This window comes from Haliotis rufescens, unplaced genomic scaffold (assembly GCF_023055435.1).
Source record: "Haliotis rufescens isolate VD_foot unplaced genomic scaffold, xgHalRufe1.0.p SCAF_2, whole genome shotgun sequence".
In the NCBI taxonomy this organism is placed as follows: Eukaryota; Metazoa; Mollusca; class Gastropoda; order Lepetellida; family Haliotidae; genus Haliotis; species Haliotis rufescens.
In genome coordinates, this window is record NW_025963890.1 from 27,899,399 (window position 1) to 27,914,387 (window position 14,989).

The window sequence follows — 14,989 nt, forward strand, 5'->3', positions numbered from 1 at the left end:
CGTTCCTGCATCGCTGATCATACGAATGAAAATCATTCATATCAAATATGAAAAATATTTTTTGCAGGTTCGAATATACCAAGGAGTTTGAGAACAACGAAAGTGTCGCGCTTGCCAAAGCCAGCTTTTGTAATGTTACAGGTTACAGCTTCAAAAAAAAATTACAACTAAGAAGCACTTCAACAAAAACTGTGAGTAGAGAAGTTTTTATTATGTGAGTATCAGTTAGTTTCGCGATTACAACACAGTTGGTCTCTGAATAATAATATCTAAAGAAGACATTTAGCATTTTTTCATGTTCTAGGCATATGTTCGTCTCATATTCATTCACAGGTATAATGAACATACGATCTTATAACTTTGGTTAAAATAATTCCTTTATCACTGCCCATACAGATATCCCGACGGCGACAGATAAACTGCGGATTCTGCTGAATGGCAAGAATCAAAGTCTGAAGCCAAAAGATGATTCCCTGTATATCGTTGTATCATCGCAGAATTGGGATTGTAAATACGGAAAAGGGCGCAAAGAACAGAATAAGGTAATAACCATATCTCTGTAAATCAAAGGTGTGCATAAAATGGTGCAACGGATGGGAGTAATAGCTTACCTGCGCGACTTAACATACTTTCGACTAATAAAAACTACATAAAATGAATAAATGTAGTTTCGTTGTCAACCAGCCTGATAGAACACAGACTACTGATTCAAAGGTATGGGAATGTATACACAGAGTCGATGCTGATGTATACATATGTATTACGGGTGTAAAGTTATTATAGAGAAGATTTTGTTTATTTAAGAATTGAACGTCAGTTTGGATGGGTTCATGGAAGTGTGAACGATTTTAAAGCGCTGGTTATACTGTGTCTATATTTGAGAGTTAAAATTTCAATAAAGTCGCTTTTTTAAAATTGTATGAAACAGCTTTTCGATTAGGAGATGGGTGTAAAATTACTATGGGTTACAACGTATTATTACAATATCATTACAAATACACATTTGCCTCTTAGATAAATCTGTAATACAGAATATAAAAAGTAACATATGTAACAATATCTAAAATATTCTACACTAGAGTAAATTCTGAAATGAATGTTAACAAACAGTACAGGTCGACCTGATTCAGCCGAAGCATGGATGTTTAAAAGGGCTAGCATTGTCGTGTATTTCACTAAAGAAAGAAAACAATCTTCTTTGTCGGTAGTTACCGGGGGACAAAACAACGGAGTCAGGTGAGGTGTGATTATCTAATAAGTACTTTATCGTGGCCTAAAACACATATTCTATAGACATCATAGTTTTGCTGTCATATTTTGTAACATTGTGTAGCATAGGAGCATTGACATCGTTGGAAATTCGGTACAGTCAACGTGTTGATGGTATGGTACAAATCATATTTTCTTTGGTCTATTTATAAATATGAATTGATAATTTGTTTTTAGTAAGCAAAAGCATACAGAATTTTGTGAAGGGACTTACTAGTATATGACAAGGTATAAGGGACCTTTTGGTCTACGGGATATGTTCAATTATAGAAATGTTTGTACAAATAATCATGAAGGTCATGAGATAGGGAGAAAAGGTACTACTTGTTGAACTTTGTGTCACATTTTGAATGGCAAAAATATTATTCTACACAAAATACCGGGAATACTATTTATTTTACCAGTATTGTTGAATATTTTCCCCTCAAGTTACTTTAACGTCATACTCAACAAAGACGTTTTTGTTTGATCCGAAAGATCCGTTAGTTTCACTTTCGGTATCTTTGAAAAGGGACGCTTTCTGTAGGTCTTTAGCGTTGATTGAGGATACAGAAATTTGGGTGGTAACTTTAAAAAGATTGGAATCTATCGATGTAATAAGACATACGTTCTTAGCTTCTGTGTACAATTAGTCACACAGCAACAACACATAACACAACACTTTATTTAACATATAGGAACCCATACCTGCAATCTCTTGATTTGTAGCCCGTCAAGTTACCACATGTGCTACGGAGATCAAATGTCAATTTTTATCTTAGCTTATCTCTTTATCTCCCTATTATCTTAGCTTCATTTATTTGAACATTATTTTGTTAATATTGGACCAAGTCCGTTGTAAATTCTAATGGTATATATGTTATACAAGTGCATGTGAATCTGATTTGCACATCTAATATTTCAAGACATATTATCCATATTTGACTTATTGCCAAATGATATGTACTTTATTTAAACAAATTTAGATTATTAGGATAAAACACAATGATATGCGTGGTTTGTTGGTTTGTTGTTTAACGCCGCACTCAGCAATATTCCAGCTATATGACGGCGGTCTGTAAATAATCGAGTCTGAACCAGACAATGCAGTGATTAATATCATGAGCATCGATCCACGCAATTGAGATCGTTGACATGCGTCAACCAAGTCAGCGATCCTGACCACCCAATCCCGTTAGTTGCCTTTTACGACAAGCATAATCGCCTTTTACGACAAGCAATGATATGCACTTTGACGTAAACAAGTTTACATTATAAACATACTTAAGTAAGAAACATCTTTACATTTTGGGGATGTTGTGTTCAGGTGGTGTTTATGCTGTGAGACGATAGCGCATTCTGTGTGTTTAGACCCCAGAGCAAATGTTATTCCGTTTAGGATGTATACACGTTTCTAAGCATATTTAGATCTAACCATGGCTTGTATGTGTTTACGGTCTAAACACAGATTTGTTGTGTACAAAGGATGGCTATGTTTCTGATACAACATATTATTCCAGGAAGAACCACCAGCTGAACACCAGTATGCCAGGAAAAGAACCAGGGAGCGACTGTTCATGACACCAAAACTGGACTGTGGCGCAAAAGTGTATGTCAGAGAGACGCTGTGCTTTCCATATGAAAAGGTGATCCTGCAATCCACATGCAGGATTGTAAAGAATAACAAAGTCGGTTCATGAATATTTCAGGTGCATATATTTTTACACTAGGTCTTGAAAAATGATTTGTATCCGAACCTAGAAACGATTGGATAGCATTCGATTCAGGTATCTTGTCCCACAAACGTATGGACAGTTATAGTAATATGTTATCAATTAGAGAATAATAAAATCATGAGCGACTTATGATATGACAGAATCGTCAAAATGTTATATATATTTGGAGAAAATTACAACAGGGGATTCGGATGAAACAAAATAAAAGCAGTTGGTTACGGCGGTGTTGTTTGTACTGTAAAGGTAACACTTTCCAGCTGATACAGTAAACAGCAAAATGCTTATTATAACATTGAATAAAAGCTAGAAAATCATCTCAATACATTTTAGAAAATTCTACTAACATCTGCTAAATCATGATATGAGGTGTTCGCGAAAAGGTGAGCGCAACGCCCTACCTGTGGCATCCGTCACAGACATAATTATGCAAAGGCAAGTCATTTGTTTACATCGAAAATCACGGGAACAAATGGCACAAGTCAAAATAGTGAATCGTATTAGAATACCACTTCTAACATATCATCATTTTTTTAATGTCTTTATTATATACAGGCCGAAAAAGGTGACAGAAGGAAAAGACGGAAATACGCAGCTGGTATAAATAAAGCATTGGGCGAGGGAAGGCTGACCGAATATCAGTTTGAACGACGCTTTATTGTTTCATTTCCGAGACCTGAAGACCATTTAGAACACCCCACTGCCAAGGTATAGTAAAATGTAATTTTATGTTATGTTATCCACACATAATTAGAAACTCAGGTATCACTGACAGGATACGAATGTAAGCTATCGAAAAGGTACTGTATCGTTGTTAGGCAATGCCTTTCTAATCTAAATATACTCTTACGCATATTTATGTTTTGTTTTGATAATAATGTTTGTCCTGAAGTTTGGCAGCACTGTTACAACCCTGAATGTTAAAATTACTCTTAACGTAAATACAATTACGTTAAGGGCTACGTGTTAACTCTTAGTGTTACATTAAGGGTTATTATCGTACAATACCTAATTGTGAAAGATTCTTATTAACAAAGTTTGATTTGAAATTTAGGGTACTTTATGCTATTTTCAAATTTCTCATTGTTTTGCTTGGTTTCTTGTAATTATTCGTAATAAGCGACAGCTTGAGAAACTGACTTTGCTCAGACCTGAGAACAAGAGGGGCTGTTATGAAAATGGCAGGTTTGTTATTTAGGACACGCCATCTACTACTCTGGAAGTCGAAGAGCATCAAGTGTCGGCTCCAGTCGCAGATCGCGACTCAAGTGGAACAGCATCAGCTGTGGATCAGAAGCGGGTGCTGCGGTCAAGGTCGAAGGTAAGCTCAGCCCCGGGGAAATAAAAGGGTGCATGCTTAGTCCCTTTTTGTTTCAGTTTTTTTTATAAACTGATTGGTTGAAGTTTAGAAATTGTCCGATTTCGTATATTGAAATTTCCCACGCAATTGGGATCCATGATATGCATCAACCAAGTCAGCGAGCCTGACCACCCGATCCCGTTAGTTGCCTTTTACGACAAGCATAATCGCCTTTTACGACAAGCAATGATATGCACTCTGACGTAAACACGTTTACATTTTAAACATGCTTAAGTAAGAAACATCTTTACATTTTGGGGATGTTGTGTTCAGGTGGTGTTTATGCTGTGAGACGATAGCGCATTCTGTGTGATTAGAACCCAGAGCAAATGTTATTCCGTTTAGGATGTATACACGTTTCTTAGCACATTTAGATCTAACCATGGCTTGTATGTGTTTACGGTCTAAACACAGATTTGTTGTGTACAAAGGATGGCTATGTTTCTGTTACAACAAAATATTCCAGGAAGAACCACCAGCTGAACACCAGTATGCCAGGAAAAGAACCAGGGAGCGACTGTTCACGACACCAAAACTGGACTGTGGCGCAAAAGTGTATGTCAGAGAGATGCTATGCTTTCCATATGAAAAGGTGATCCTGCAATTCACATGCTGAATTGTAAAGAATAACAAAGTCTTGACTGGTGGCAGCGATATTATAGAGAGCTCCGGGAACGTACTATCGCTGTGAGGAGCTTGTATCGCTGCCACCAGTCAAAACTCCCCACTGTGAATAGGTGGCCACAACCATGCTTGGAGTTGAACTCGCAACCGAATGACCGTTATGTTTACAAACAAGTGACGACTGTCGTGACGCCGAATACACTTATCGCTGCTAAATTACTTTCTTCGTTTGTCAATTGAATTTCTGTTTCATTAAAACTATCGTTTTATTGATATAGTAAGAATGTAAGGGAGAAGTTGGTTAATTTTCCGTTAGTCTGCAATCTCGAACCAATCTGATTATTAAAACAACAAAGTAAATTCATCTGGAAAACATGGTCAGTCGTAAACCTTTTCAAAATGAAATATGATGGCATTCACAAAGACATAAACAAAAGTATCAACGTTACTACAATTGGGGTTTGAGGGCAAGTTTCAAGATTCTTGTAATGGCCGCGCCCACACAAGTGGCAGCGATGTTACCGAGAGTGTAACGAAGGTGTCACGCGCTGGGAAGGAGCTTGATTGTTCAGTAAACAGCGTCCTGTCGAGAAGCGTGTTTCTCTTTACTGAAAGTAATCTGACCAGCAGTTAACAAACGTAACAATACATACGTCCTTGAATTCCTCATACAGTTTAGAATCAAATGACAAATGGTCTTAATTGTCACTTGAAAACGTGCCTAGATGAAACCATGCAATATAGAATAGGTGTGAAAACGAACGCTGTGGTCGGAAAACTGCACTTGTTTGAAATGTAAACACATTAAAGTAAAATTCATATTTTACACTGTAGCATTTTCTCCTGTTTTGAACTATCCATTCGTCAATTCGTTGCATACATTGGCTCAACATTTTCAGAATATGCATGGAGAGAGAGACGTAGCAAGAATTAGGGAATTAAAAGAAGGATACATTGCAATGATTTGGTAAAATCAACAGAAATTGTCAAAGTTTCCGTCCACCGTGACGCCAAGACTGACGCAAAATCAAGCGCAACGACAACGGTATTTATCGGAATCTCTGACTATTTCTCTTGGTTTCTGTGAAAAACATAACACCAAATAACAGTACACAGATTTTCAGAATGTTGTACTTACATGTCACATTCATGTATCCACATCATTTTGTAAAAGTCGGTCACCGGTAGTGATGTCATACGCCAACATTGTTGTACATATTTAGCAATTCTTTGAAGTGAAGGTCCGTGAATGAAAGTACACACGATCATTGTATCCTGCTGTTTACAGTTTCAATTATGATGGAGATTTTGCATATATTTTATACAGTTTTACTCACATTTAATTTCACTATGGATAGTTATCAATGCTCAGTATGATATACGTAGATATAGACCACAAAATGTATAAATCTTTGATAATCTACTGTTTGTTTGAATATTGTTTACTTAAGCAGAGCTCCAGATAAGCTTATGGTGTTGTGGGTATTTTACCCATGCACTTTAAATCATTGGGTATCAGTAATTCTATTTGGGTATTCAAATTTCTGTTACCCACTAGTTTTTACACATGTGGGTATTTAAGTTAAATATTTAAAAACACTATTCATCTAGTCCCTGCAAACTGGTTCGAGAGCTTTATAGTACTCAAAAATACCACGATACTTCCACAAGAAAGTGTGATGGCAAATGATCATGATGTAACTGTCATCGTGGAGTTTGCAAGGTTGACGGAATGCCCGTTTATAATTTCAAAATAAGTTGCTGATTTGCTAATCGAATACGCAGGGTTACTTCATAATATTTTGATGATACGCACATGTTTTATTTGTGTATCGTATCTGTAATGTTCGTTGCGTATTTGATACGCTTGGGTTTTATTTTACTGCGTATTTCTGCATTTCTGATGCGTATTTTACGCAGATACGCAGCTTATCTGGAGCTCTGCTTAAGAAAAGTTTATAGTGTCGTATTCGATATTTCTTTCGTTTAATCAAGTATTAGAAGATGAAATGTAACTGCAACGTGTACTTATTCCTTTGGAGTTTGACACTCAATATTGTAATTTTATATTAACAGGTTAATGAATAGCCGTTTCAAATTTTTTTAAAATCAAAACTGAATACATTCATTTAACAAGATGGATACTATTTTTTGTTATAATGTATGCACAGATTTGTAGAAGAATTATCTTGGTCTTGGAATTGTTTTTTTAATGTCGTTTGATAGACAGAACGATTATGTCTAACGATTCGCCAGGTGCGCGTTAGTCACAAACGATTTATGAATTATTCCTCTCGTATTGTATTAATGGGTTCACCCTTTTTCTAAATATTGTGTGTATTAAACTGTTTATTTTAATATTCTGCATCTCTGCGTAATTATATTGCCGGAGGTAGATGCCTTTACTTTTCAGATCTTAGGAAAATGTGAGTCAGAAAAAAAATACTCTGCATCATGCGCGATATACGTGTATCATTACGCAACGAGTTGACAATTCTTTTAGCTATGCCCGTTTACGCTTAGACGGAACCCAGTCGCACAAATGGCCACGAGAGGGGCACGAATCGCTATTTGGCTAAGCTGGTTCCCGGCTCCCTATGCGCGTCGTCAACTTGTCATATTGGAGACGGGGTCCTGCCTACTATTCAGCTTGTTATCGCAAGCTCCTCACAGCAGTGCGGAGCTTGGTGGCAGCGACGTTACCGAGTGTGTCACGCGCTGGGAAGGAGCTTGCTTGAAGTAAGGGTACGTAACTCTTATCACCACAGCCATCTTTCTTTTTTCTTGGGAGAGCCACTCGTCTCCATGTTCTCAATCGGATCTTGCAGAGTGTATCCGAGTGGGTAAACCGTAAGTGCTCATTTGATGCTAGTTTTGTATACTGTTTACCTGGCGCAGCCATAACACTATTTGTCGCGGTATGTGTTTCAGGCTTCACTGATTGATAAGACTTGCTGAAATAAATATATCGTAAAATTAGTTTGAAAGTCGATCTCGCAGATCTCGTCTATGCAGATAAAATATATTATGAAACTGACAAGTTGTTCAGTGGTTGTCTTTGAGGACAATACGTATGCTGTTGACTTAGCTAGATGACTGACAAGTCACTAGATTCTAGACCTATTTCATATGGGTACTGGCCAGTGACCAGTTACACTATAGCCATTTTTTCGTGTTGTTTATGTTGTATGATTTGTATAAAGTTGTCTGCACCGATAACTTTGATTTTTGTGTGAAACTATCAGCCATTATACCTATTTCTGTTGGTGGAAAAAGCTTGGGGAGTAGTGCATTTTACAGGGCGCACTTTTTCAGATCCAATTAGTGCTGTGCGGGCTCTGCTAATTAATGCGTTACCATTGCGACGCTCCACCACTGGACCACGGTGCTATCATATGTAATCAGTGCTCGTTTAACGGGTCATTAGAATCCCCATTGACATGCATGCGTAATTCAGTAAACAATCAATCTTTTCTTGAAACCACACCAGCCATTGTTTTTGTCAGCATGACCGAGCAATCGGGTTAACCAGATTAATGCTTGAAAAGGTAAGAATTATTGGCTAACCCTTGCCCAAAGCAAGCTAACTGTAATGTATTTGTAAAACTGCACACAAACTCAGCTACTTGTACGACCTGCACCTAGACTTGGAGGAACATCAAGCAACAACGTCTGAACTCAACAATGGTTTATTCGTAACTGGCTGCAGGTACATTGATGACGTCACTCCCAATGCTGGGGCATGTGACTTATGACGTATTAGCGCGTGCACATTGGCGCTCACCGTATGTAAACAACATAACACAACATTTCTCCCCCTTGAAACGAAAATCTAAACACCCCTCTGAGCAATTACAAGATTACAACTTTTAACAACTGACCCATTGAGTTACACAAAACGAATCCTTTGTTTTAAAGCACAGTAAGTAACCACACTTTTGGTTTATGATCTATGGCATTACAGATTAAGTCTGTCAGGAGCTTTTACTGTCCTAGTTGATCGCCTGACAGCTTGTTGTGTAACCATGGTAACTGCTGGGGGCGACACACACACCTGACTCCCAACATTCAAAGTTCTACCCGAATCATCACCACATGCATTAGTGTCTGTCTTGCCAGATGGTACAATTATTGCACCTGGCATTTTTGTCTCATAAGTCTGTTCTGACACCATACCACTCTTGGTCGAAAGTTTGTCACCTTCAACAATGTCTGTAGCGATTCTACCTCGAAGTTGATCAAAATGGCGTCGACAACTCCTGTCGCCAACATCAACTTCATAATGTCTCTCTCCATATGTTGTCAAAACTTGCCCGGGTATCCATTTGTCATGTGCACGATAATCACGCACCCACACCTCCTGGTTTACTTGCAGTTGTCTAGTCTCAGCTGGATCACTCATTTGACCTGCCAACTTAGATGACATAGCAGACTGAAAGTCTGGTTTCAGCAACTTTGTCTAACTTTGTCCTTAATTCTCAACCCAGAAACAACTTTGCTGGAGTTTCACGGGTAGTGCAATGAGGAGTCGACCTGTAAGCCAGCAAAAACTGATCAACCTTTGTCAATACAGATCCACCGTCTTCCTTAGCTGCCTTCATGGCCTGTTTGAATGACTGGACTGCCCTCTCAGCCTGTCCATTAGTAGCCGGATGATATGGAGCTGACAAAATATGTTTGACACCATTGCATTTCAAAAATGCTTCGAACTCTTCTGACACGAATTGCGGTCCATTATCTGTAACCACTTGATGTGGCAAACCGAACTGTGCACACAGCTTTCATACTTCCTTCACTGTAGCACTAGATGTTGTAGAATTCATTACTACAATTTCTGGCCATTTTGAGAATGCATCTACAACTAACAAAAACATGTGACCCATAAATGGCCCTGCAAAGTCAAGATGAATGCGGGTCCATGGACGTGACGGCCAAGCCCATGGGTGTACAGGGGCTAACTGTGGATTGTTGTGAGTGTTCTGGCATGTTGAACATGTCTTGGCAATTTCCTCTATTTCACCGTCTATCCCAGGCCACCAAATGTAACTTCTTGCTACAGATTTCATTTTCACTACTCCAAAATGTCCTGTGTGTAATTCTTGCAACACAGTTTGTCTCAGTTTAGAGGGAACTACTACTCTCATTCCCCACATCACACAGCCCATATGTACAGTGAGTTCAAACCTTCGACTGTGATATGCTTTCTTCATGAAATCTTCCCCATGCTCTCTTGTCCATCCAAGAGGATCACGTCTTGTTTCGTTTCTAACGTCAGCAGCAGTAACCGGTAGTTGCTCAAACTGTCAGTTGTAAAACATCTCCACGTCATCTGGTGTTTCTTTCTGCTCCCTGCTAACATTGACAAGTGGAAGTCTGGATAACACATCAGCATTTGCATGCTTCTCTGATACCTTATACTCAATCTCATAATCATATGCACTTAGGATGAGCGCCCATCTCTGCATCCGAGCAGCCGCAAGTGTAGGCACCGGTCTTCCAGCTCCAAACAAAACAGTCAGCGGGCGATGATCTGTGATTAATGTGAAATGTCTGCCATAAATGTACTGGTGAAACCGTTTTACACCAAAAATAATCCCCAAAGCTTCTTTGTCAATTTGGGAATATCCACTCTCAGCTTTCTTCCGTGGGCGGGAAGCAAATGCATTGGGCCTTTCCGAACCATCCCTTGTAACATGTGACAGTACTGCCCCAACACCATATGACGAAGCATCACATGCAAGGCGTATGGGTAGTGAAGGATCGTAATGACATACCACATCCGAGCTGGCAATCATGCACTTGCATTTCTTGAAAGCTTCTTCACACTGGGAAGACCATGCCCACTTCTTATCTTTCCTCAGTAAGTCATTTAGTGGATATAGTACCCTAGACAAATGCTCCAAAAAACGCCCATAATAGTTCACAGCACCCAAAAATGAACGTAGTTGCGATATATTCTCTGGTCTTGGAGCATCAGTTAAGGCCTGTACTTTATCCTTAGCCGTGTGAAGTCCTTCACTATCTATCACATGACCAAGATACTTGACTGAATCGACAAAAAACATGCACTTTCCCCTCTTCACTCTCAACCCATATTCCTGCAACCTTTTCAACACTGCCTCTAGATTTCTGAAATGTTCTTTATCACTTGATCCGGTTACTAAAATGTCATCTTGATGACACACGACTTTGTCCAAACCTTGCAATATCTGGTCCATTGTGGCCTGAAATATGGCTGGTGCAGAGGCGATGCCAAAAGCAAGACGGGTATACCTGTAAAGTCCCTTTGGTGTGTTAATTGTCAAATATTTCTGACAATCTGTATCAACTTCCATCTGTTGATATGCATGTGCTAAGTCTATTTTGGAAAATTTTCTTCCACCAGCCAGAGTAGCAAACAAATCTTCTATATTGTGCAATGGGTACTTGTTAACATTCAACACTGGGTTCACTGTAGACTTGAAGTCTCCACAAATTCTCACTGTTAGATCCCCTTTCATAACAGGTACAATCGGAGTTGCCCACTCACTGTGATCCACTTTAAACAATACCCCATTCTTCTCCATTCGTGTAATCTCTTCCTTCACCCTGTCCTGTAAAGCATAAGGTACAGGCCTTGCTTTCATGAACCTGGGAGAAACTCCCTCTTTAACAGACAAGTGAGCTTTAATACCTTTTATTGTACCAATTTCTTCTGAGAAAACATCACAGTACTTCACAAGTATCTCTTCCAACTTTTCCTGACTTGAATATTCGCTCTACATGTGAATGTCATCACCTAGCTTTTTCCAATCAATGTCCACATATGGTAGCCATGCTCTACCTAGCAGAGGAGGCCCTTCCCCTTTTACAACATGCAAATCCAACTTGTTCACATCATTTCCATTTGCAACATCAACTTTTAGTATAACAAAGTTTGTAACATGCTCACCTGTGTAAGTTCTCAAAGGTACTGTGGCCTCGACCAAGTGACATCCGTTAAAACGATCCTTGTACACTTCTTCAGTAATGATGGAATTTCGCGAACCAGTATCCAGTTCCATTTTTAGGTCAGTACCGTTTATGTTGACTGTGACCCACATAACCCCAGAACTTCCGGGCATGGCAAACATCTGATTCAAACACTCTGATAGATCATCAACAATGAAATCATTATCATCATTGTCAGTTATGTCAATGGCATTTACGCGAGAATTTGGTTTCTTACCGCCATTATTTACATTTCCATTTCCATATGACCTTGAACTTGATCCTGGGTCACGACCCGAACTCTTCATCCGACAAACTGCCTGCAGATGGCCTCGTTTGCCACAGAACGAACACACTGTATCCTTAAATCTGCAATTGTTGGCAAGGTGAAATGAGTTACCGCAACGATAACAGAACTTAGTATTTCCAGTCCTAGGTTTGCTGTTGAACGTAAACACTTCGGTGGATCCGTGTCTCTTGTCGCCGCCTCGGCCAAGCTCATCACAGTCCTTGCCCGCTAATTCCATCGAATTTGCAATTGCCAATGCCTGGTCAACAGTCCACTTCTTATCTTTCCTTAGTAAGTCATTTAGTGGATATAGTACCCTAGACAAATGCTCCAAAAAACGCCCATAATAGTTCACAGCACCCAAAAATGAACGTAGTTGCGATATATTCTCTGGTCTTGGAGCATCAGTTAAGGCCTGTACTTTATCCTTAGCCGTGTGAAGTCCTTCACTATCTATCACATGACCAAGATACTTGACTGAATCGACAAAAAACATGCACTTTCCCCTCTTCACTCTCAACCCATATTCCTGCAACCTTTTCAACACTGCCTCTAGATTTCTGAAATGTTCTTTATCACTTGATCCGGTTACTAAAATGTCATCTTGATGACACACGACTTTGTCCAAACCTTGCAATATCTGGTCCATTGTGGCCTGAAATATGGCTGGTGCAGAGGCGATGCCAAAAGCAAGACGGGTATACCTGTAAAGTCCCTTTGGTGTGTTAATTGTCAAATATTTCTGACAATCTGTATCAACTTCCATCTGTTGATATGCATGTGCTAAGTCTATTTTGGAAAATTTTCTTCCACCAGCCAGAGTAGCAAACAAATCTTCTATATTGTGCAATGGGTACTTGTTAACATTCAACACTGGGTTCACTGTAGACTTGAAGTCTCCACAAATTCTCACTGTTAGATCCCCTTTCATAACAGGTACAATCGGAGTTGCCCACTCACTGTGATCCACTTTAAACAATACCCCATTCTTCTCCATTCGTGTAATCTCTTCCTTCACCCTGTCCTGTAAAGCATAAGGTACAGGCCTTGCTTTCATGAACCTGGGAGAAACTCCCTCTTTAACAGACAAGTGAGCTTTAATACCTTTTATTGTACCAATTTCTTCTGAGAAAACATCACAGTACTTCACAAGTATCTCTTCCAACTTTTCCTGACTTGAATATTCGCTCTACATGTGAATGTCATCACCTAGCTTTTTCCAATCAATGTCCACATATGGTAGCCATGCTCTACCTAGCAGAGGAGGCCCTTCCCCTTTTACAACATGCAAATCCAACTTGTTCACATCATTTCCATTTGCAACATCAACTTTTAGTATAACAAAGTTTGTAACATGCTCACCTGTGTAAGTTCTCAAAGGTACTGTGGCCTCGACCAAGTGACATCCGTTAAAACGATCCTTGTACACTTCTTCAGTAATGATGGAATTTCGCGAACCAGTATCCAGTTCCATTTTTAGGTCAGTACCGTTTATGTTGACTGTGACCCACATAACCCCAGAACTTCCGGGCATGGCAAACATCTGATTCAAACACTCTGATAGATCATCAACAATGAAATCATTATCATCATTGTCAGTTATGTCAATGGCATTTACGTGAGAATTTGGTTTCTTACCGCCATTGTTTACATTTCCATTTCCATATGACCTTGAACTTGATCCTGGGTCACGACCCGAACTCTTCATCCGACAAACTGCCTGCAGATGGCCTCGTTTGCCACAGAACGAACACACTGTATCCTTAAATCTGCAATTGTTGGCAAGGTGAAATGAGTTACCGCAACGATAACAGAACTTAGTATTTCCAGTCCTAGGTTTGCTGTTGAACGTAAACACTTCGGTGGATCCGTGTCTCTTGTCGCCGCCTCGGCTAAGCTCATCACAGTCCTTGGCCGCTAATTCCATCGAATTTGCAATTGCCAATGCCTGGTCAACAGTCAGGTCATTTTCTGCTAACAAATATCCTTTGAATGGGAATAGTTCTCAAACCAAGTAAAAGTTGGTCCTGAAGCCTCTCATTTAAAAGTGACGGCAAACTCACAGTTTCACGAAAGTCCCTTCAATGCAACCAAATATTGCGCAACTGTTTCACTTTCACTTTGCATCCGTTTGTGAAATCTGTATCTTTCTGCAATGACTAGTGGTCTGGGCATGTAGTGATTCTGTAGACGTGTCACTAAGTAATCCAATCTGTGGTCTTGCGGTCTGGCAGGCAAAAGTAAAGATTTTAGCACTCCATATGTTCTGCTGCCGAGCATGGAAAGAAATCCGGGCACTCGTCGTTCATTCGGAATTTCGTTTGCGTCAAAGAACAGAATCACTCTTTCTGCATACGACGACCATTCTTCCTTATTTTCGTCAAATTGCCCAACTTCACCGATGACGCCCGCCATTGTGATGATCACGAGCAGTCTCACTATCATTTGCAAAAAAAAACCAACCGCACTGCTGAATAAAAATGTGTATCAGCAAAGGCCAATTGTAAAATTCATCCTTGCACGTAATATTTCTGTAGTTTGAAGTTTTTATCCTCGTCGCCACTGTAATGTATTTGTAAAACTGCACACAAACTCAGCTACTTGTACGACCCGACCTAGACTTGGAGGAACATCAAGCAACAACGTCTGAACTCAACAATGGTTTATTCGTAACTGGCTGCAGGTACATTGATGACGTCACTCCCAATGCTGGGGCATGTGACTTATGACGTATTAGCGCGTGCACATTGGCGCTCACCGTATGTA

General features: G+C 39.5%; 1 protein-coding gene across 4 annotated transcripts in view; it reads left to right on the forward strand.

Annotated features, from left to right (window-relative positions):
- The first annotated feature begins 7,552 nt into the window (after positions 1-7,552).
- Positions 7,553-14,989, forward strand: part of LOC124110922 (palmitoyltransferase ZDHHC21-like) — a 308,157-nt gene continuing 300,720 nt past the window's right edge. For 2 of the 4 annotated variants that reach the window (XM_046470402.1, XM_048399806.1), the window contains exon 1: positions 7,661-7,815. The gene's annotated coding sequence lies outside the window, so the exon portion shown is untranslated. Of the gene's footprint in view, positions 7,816-14,989 lie in introns of all 4 variants that reach the window. The other 2 variants (XM_046470401.2, XM_046470404.1) reach the window with 2 other exon arrangements.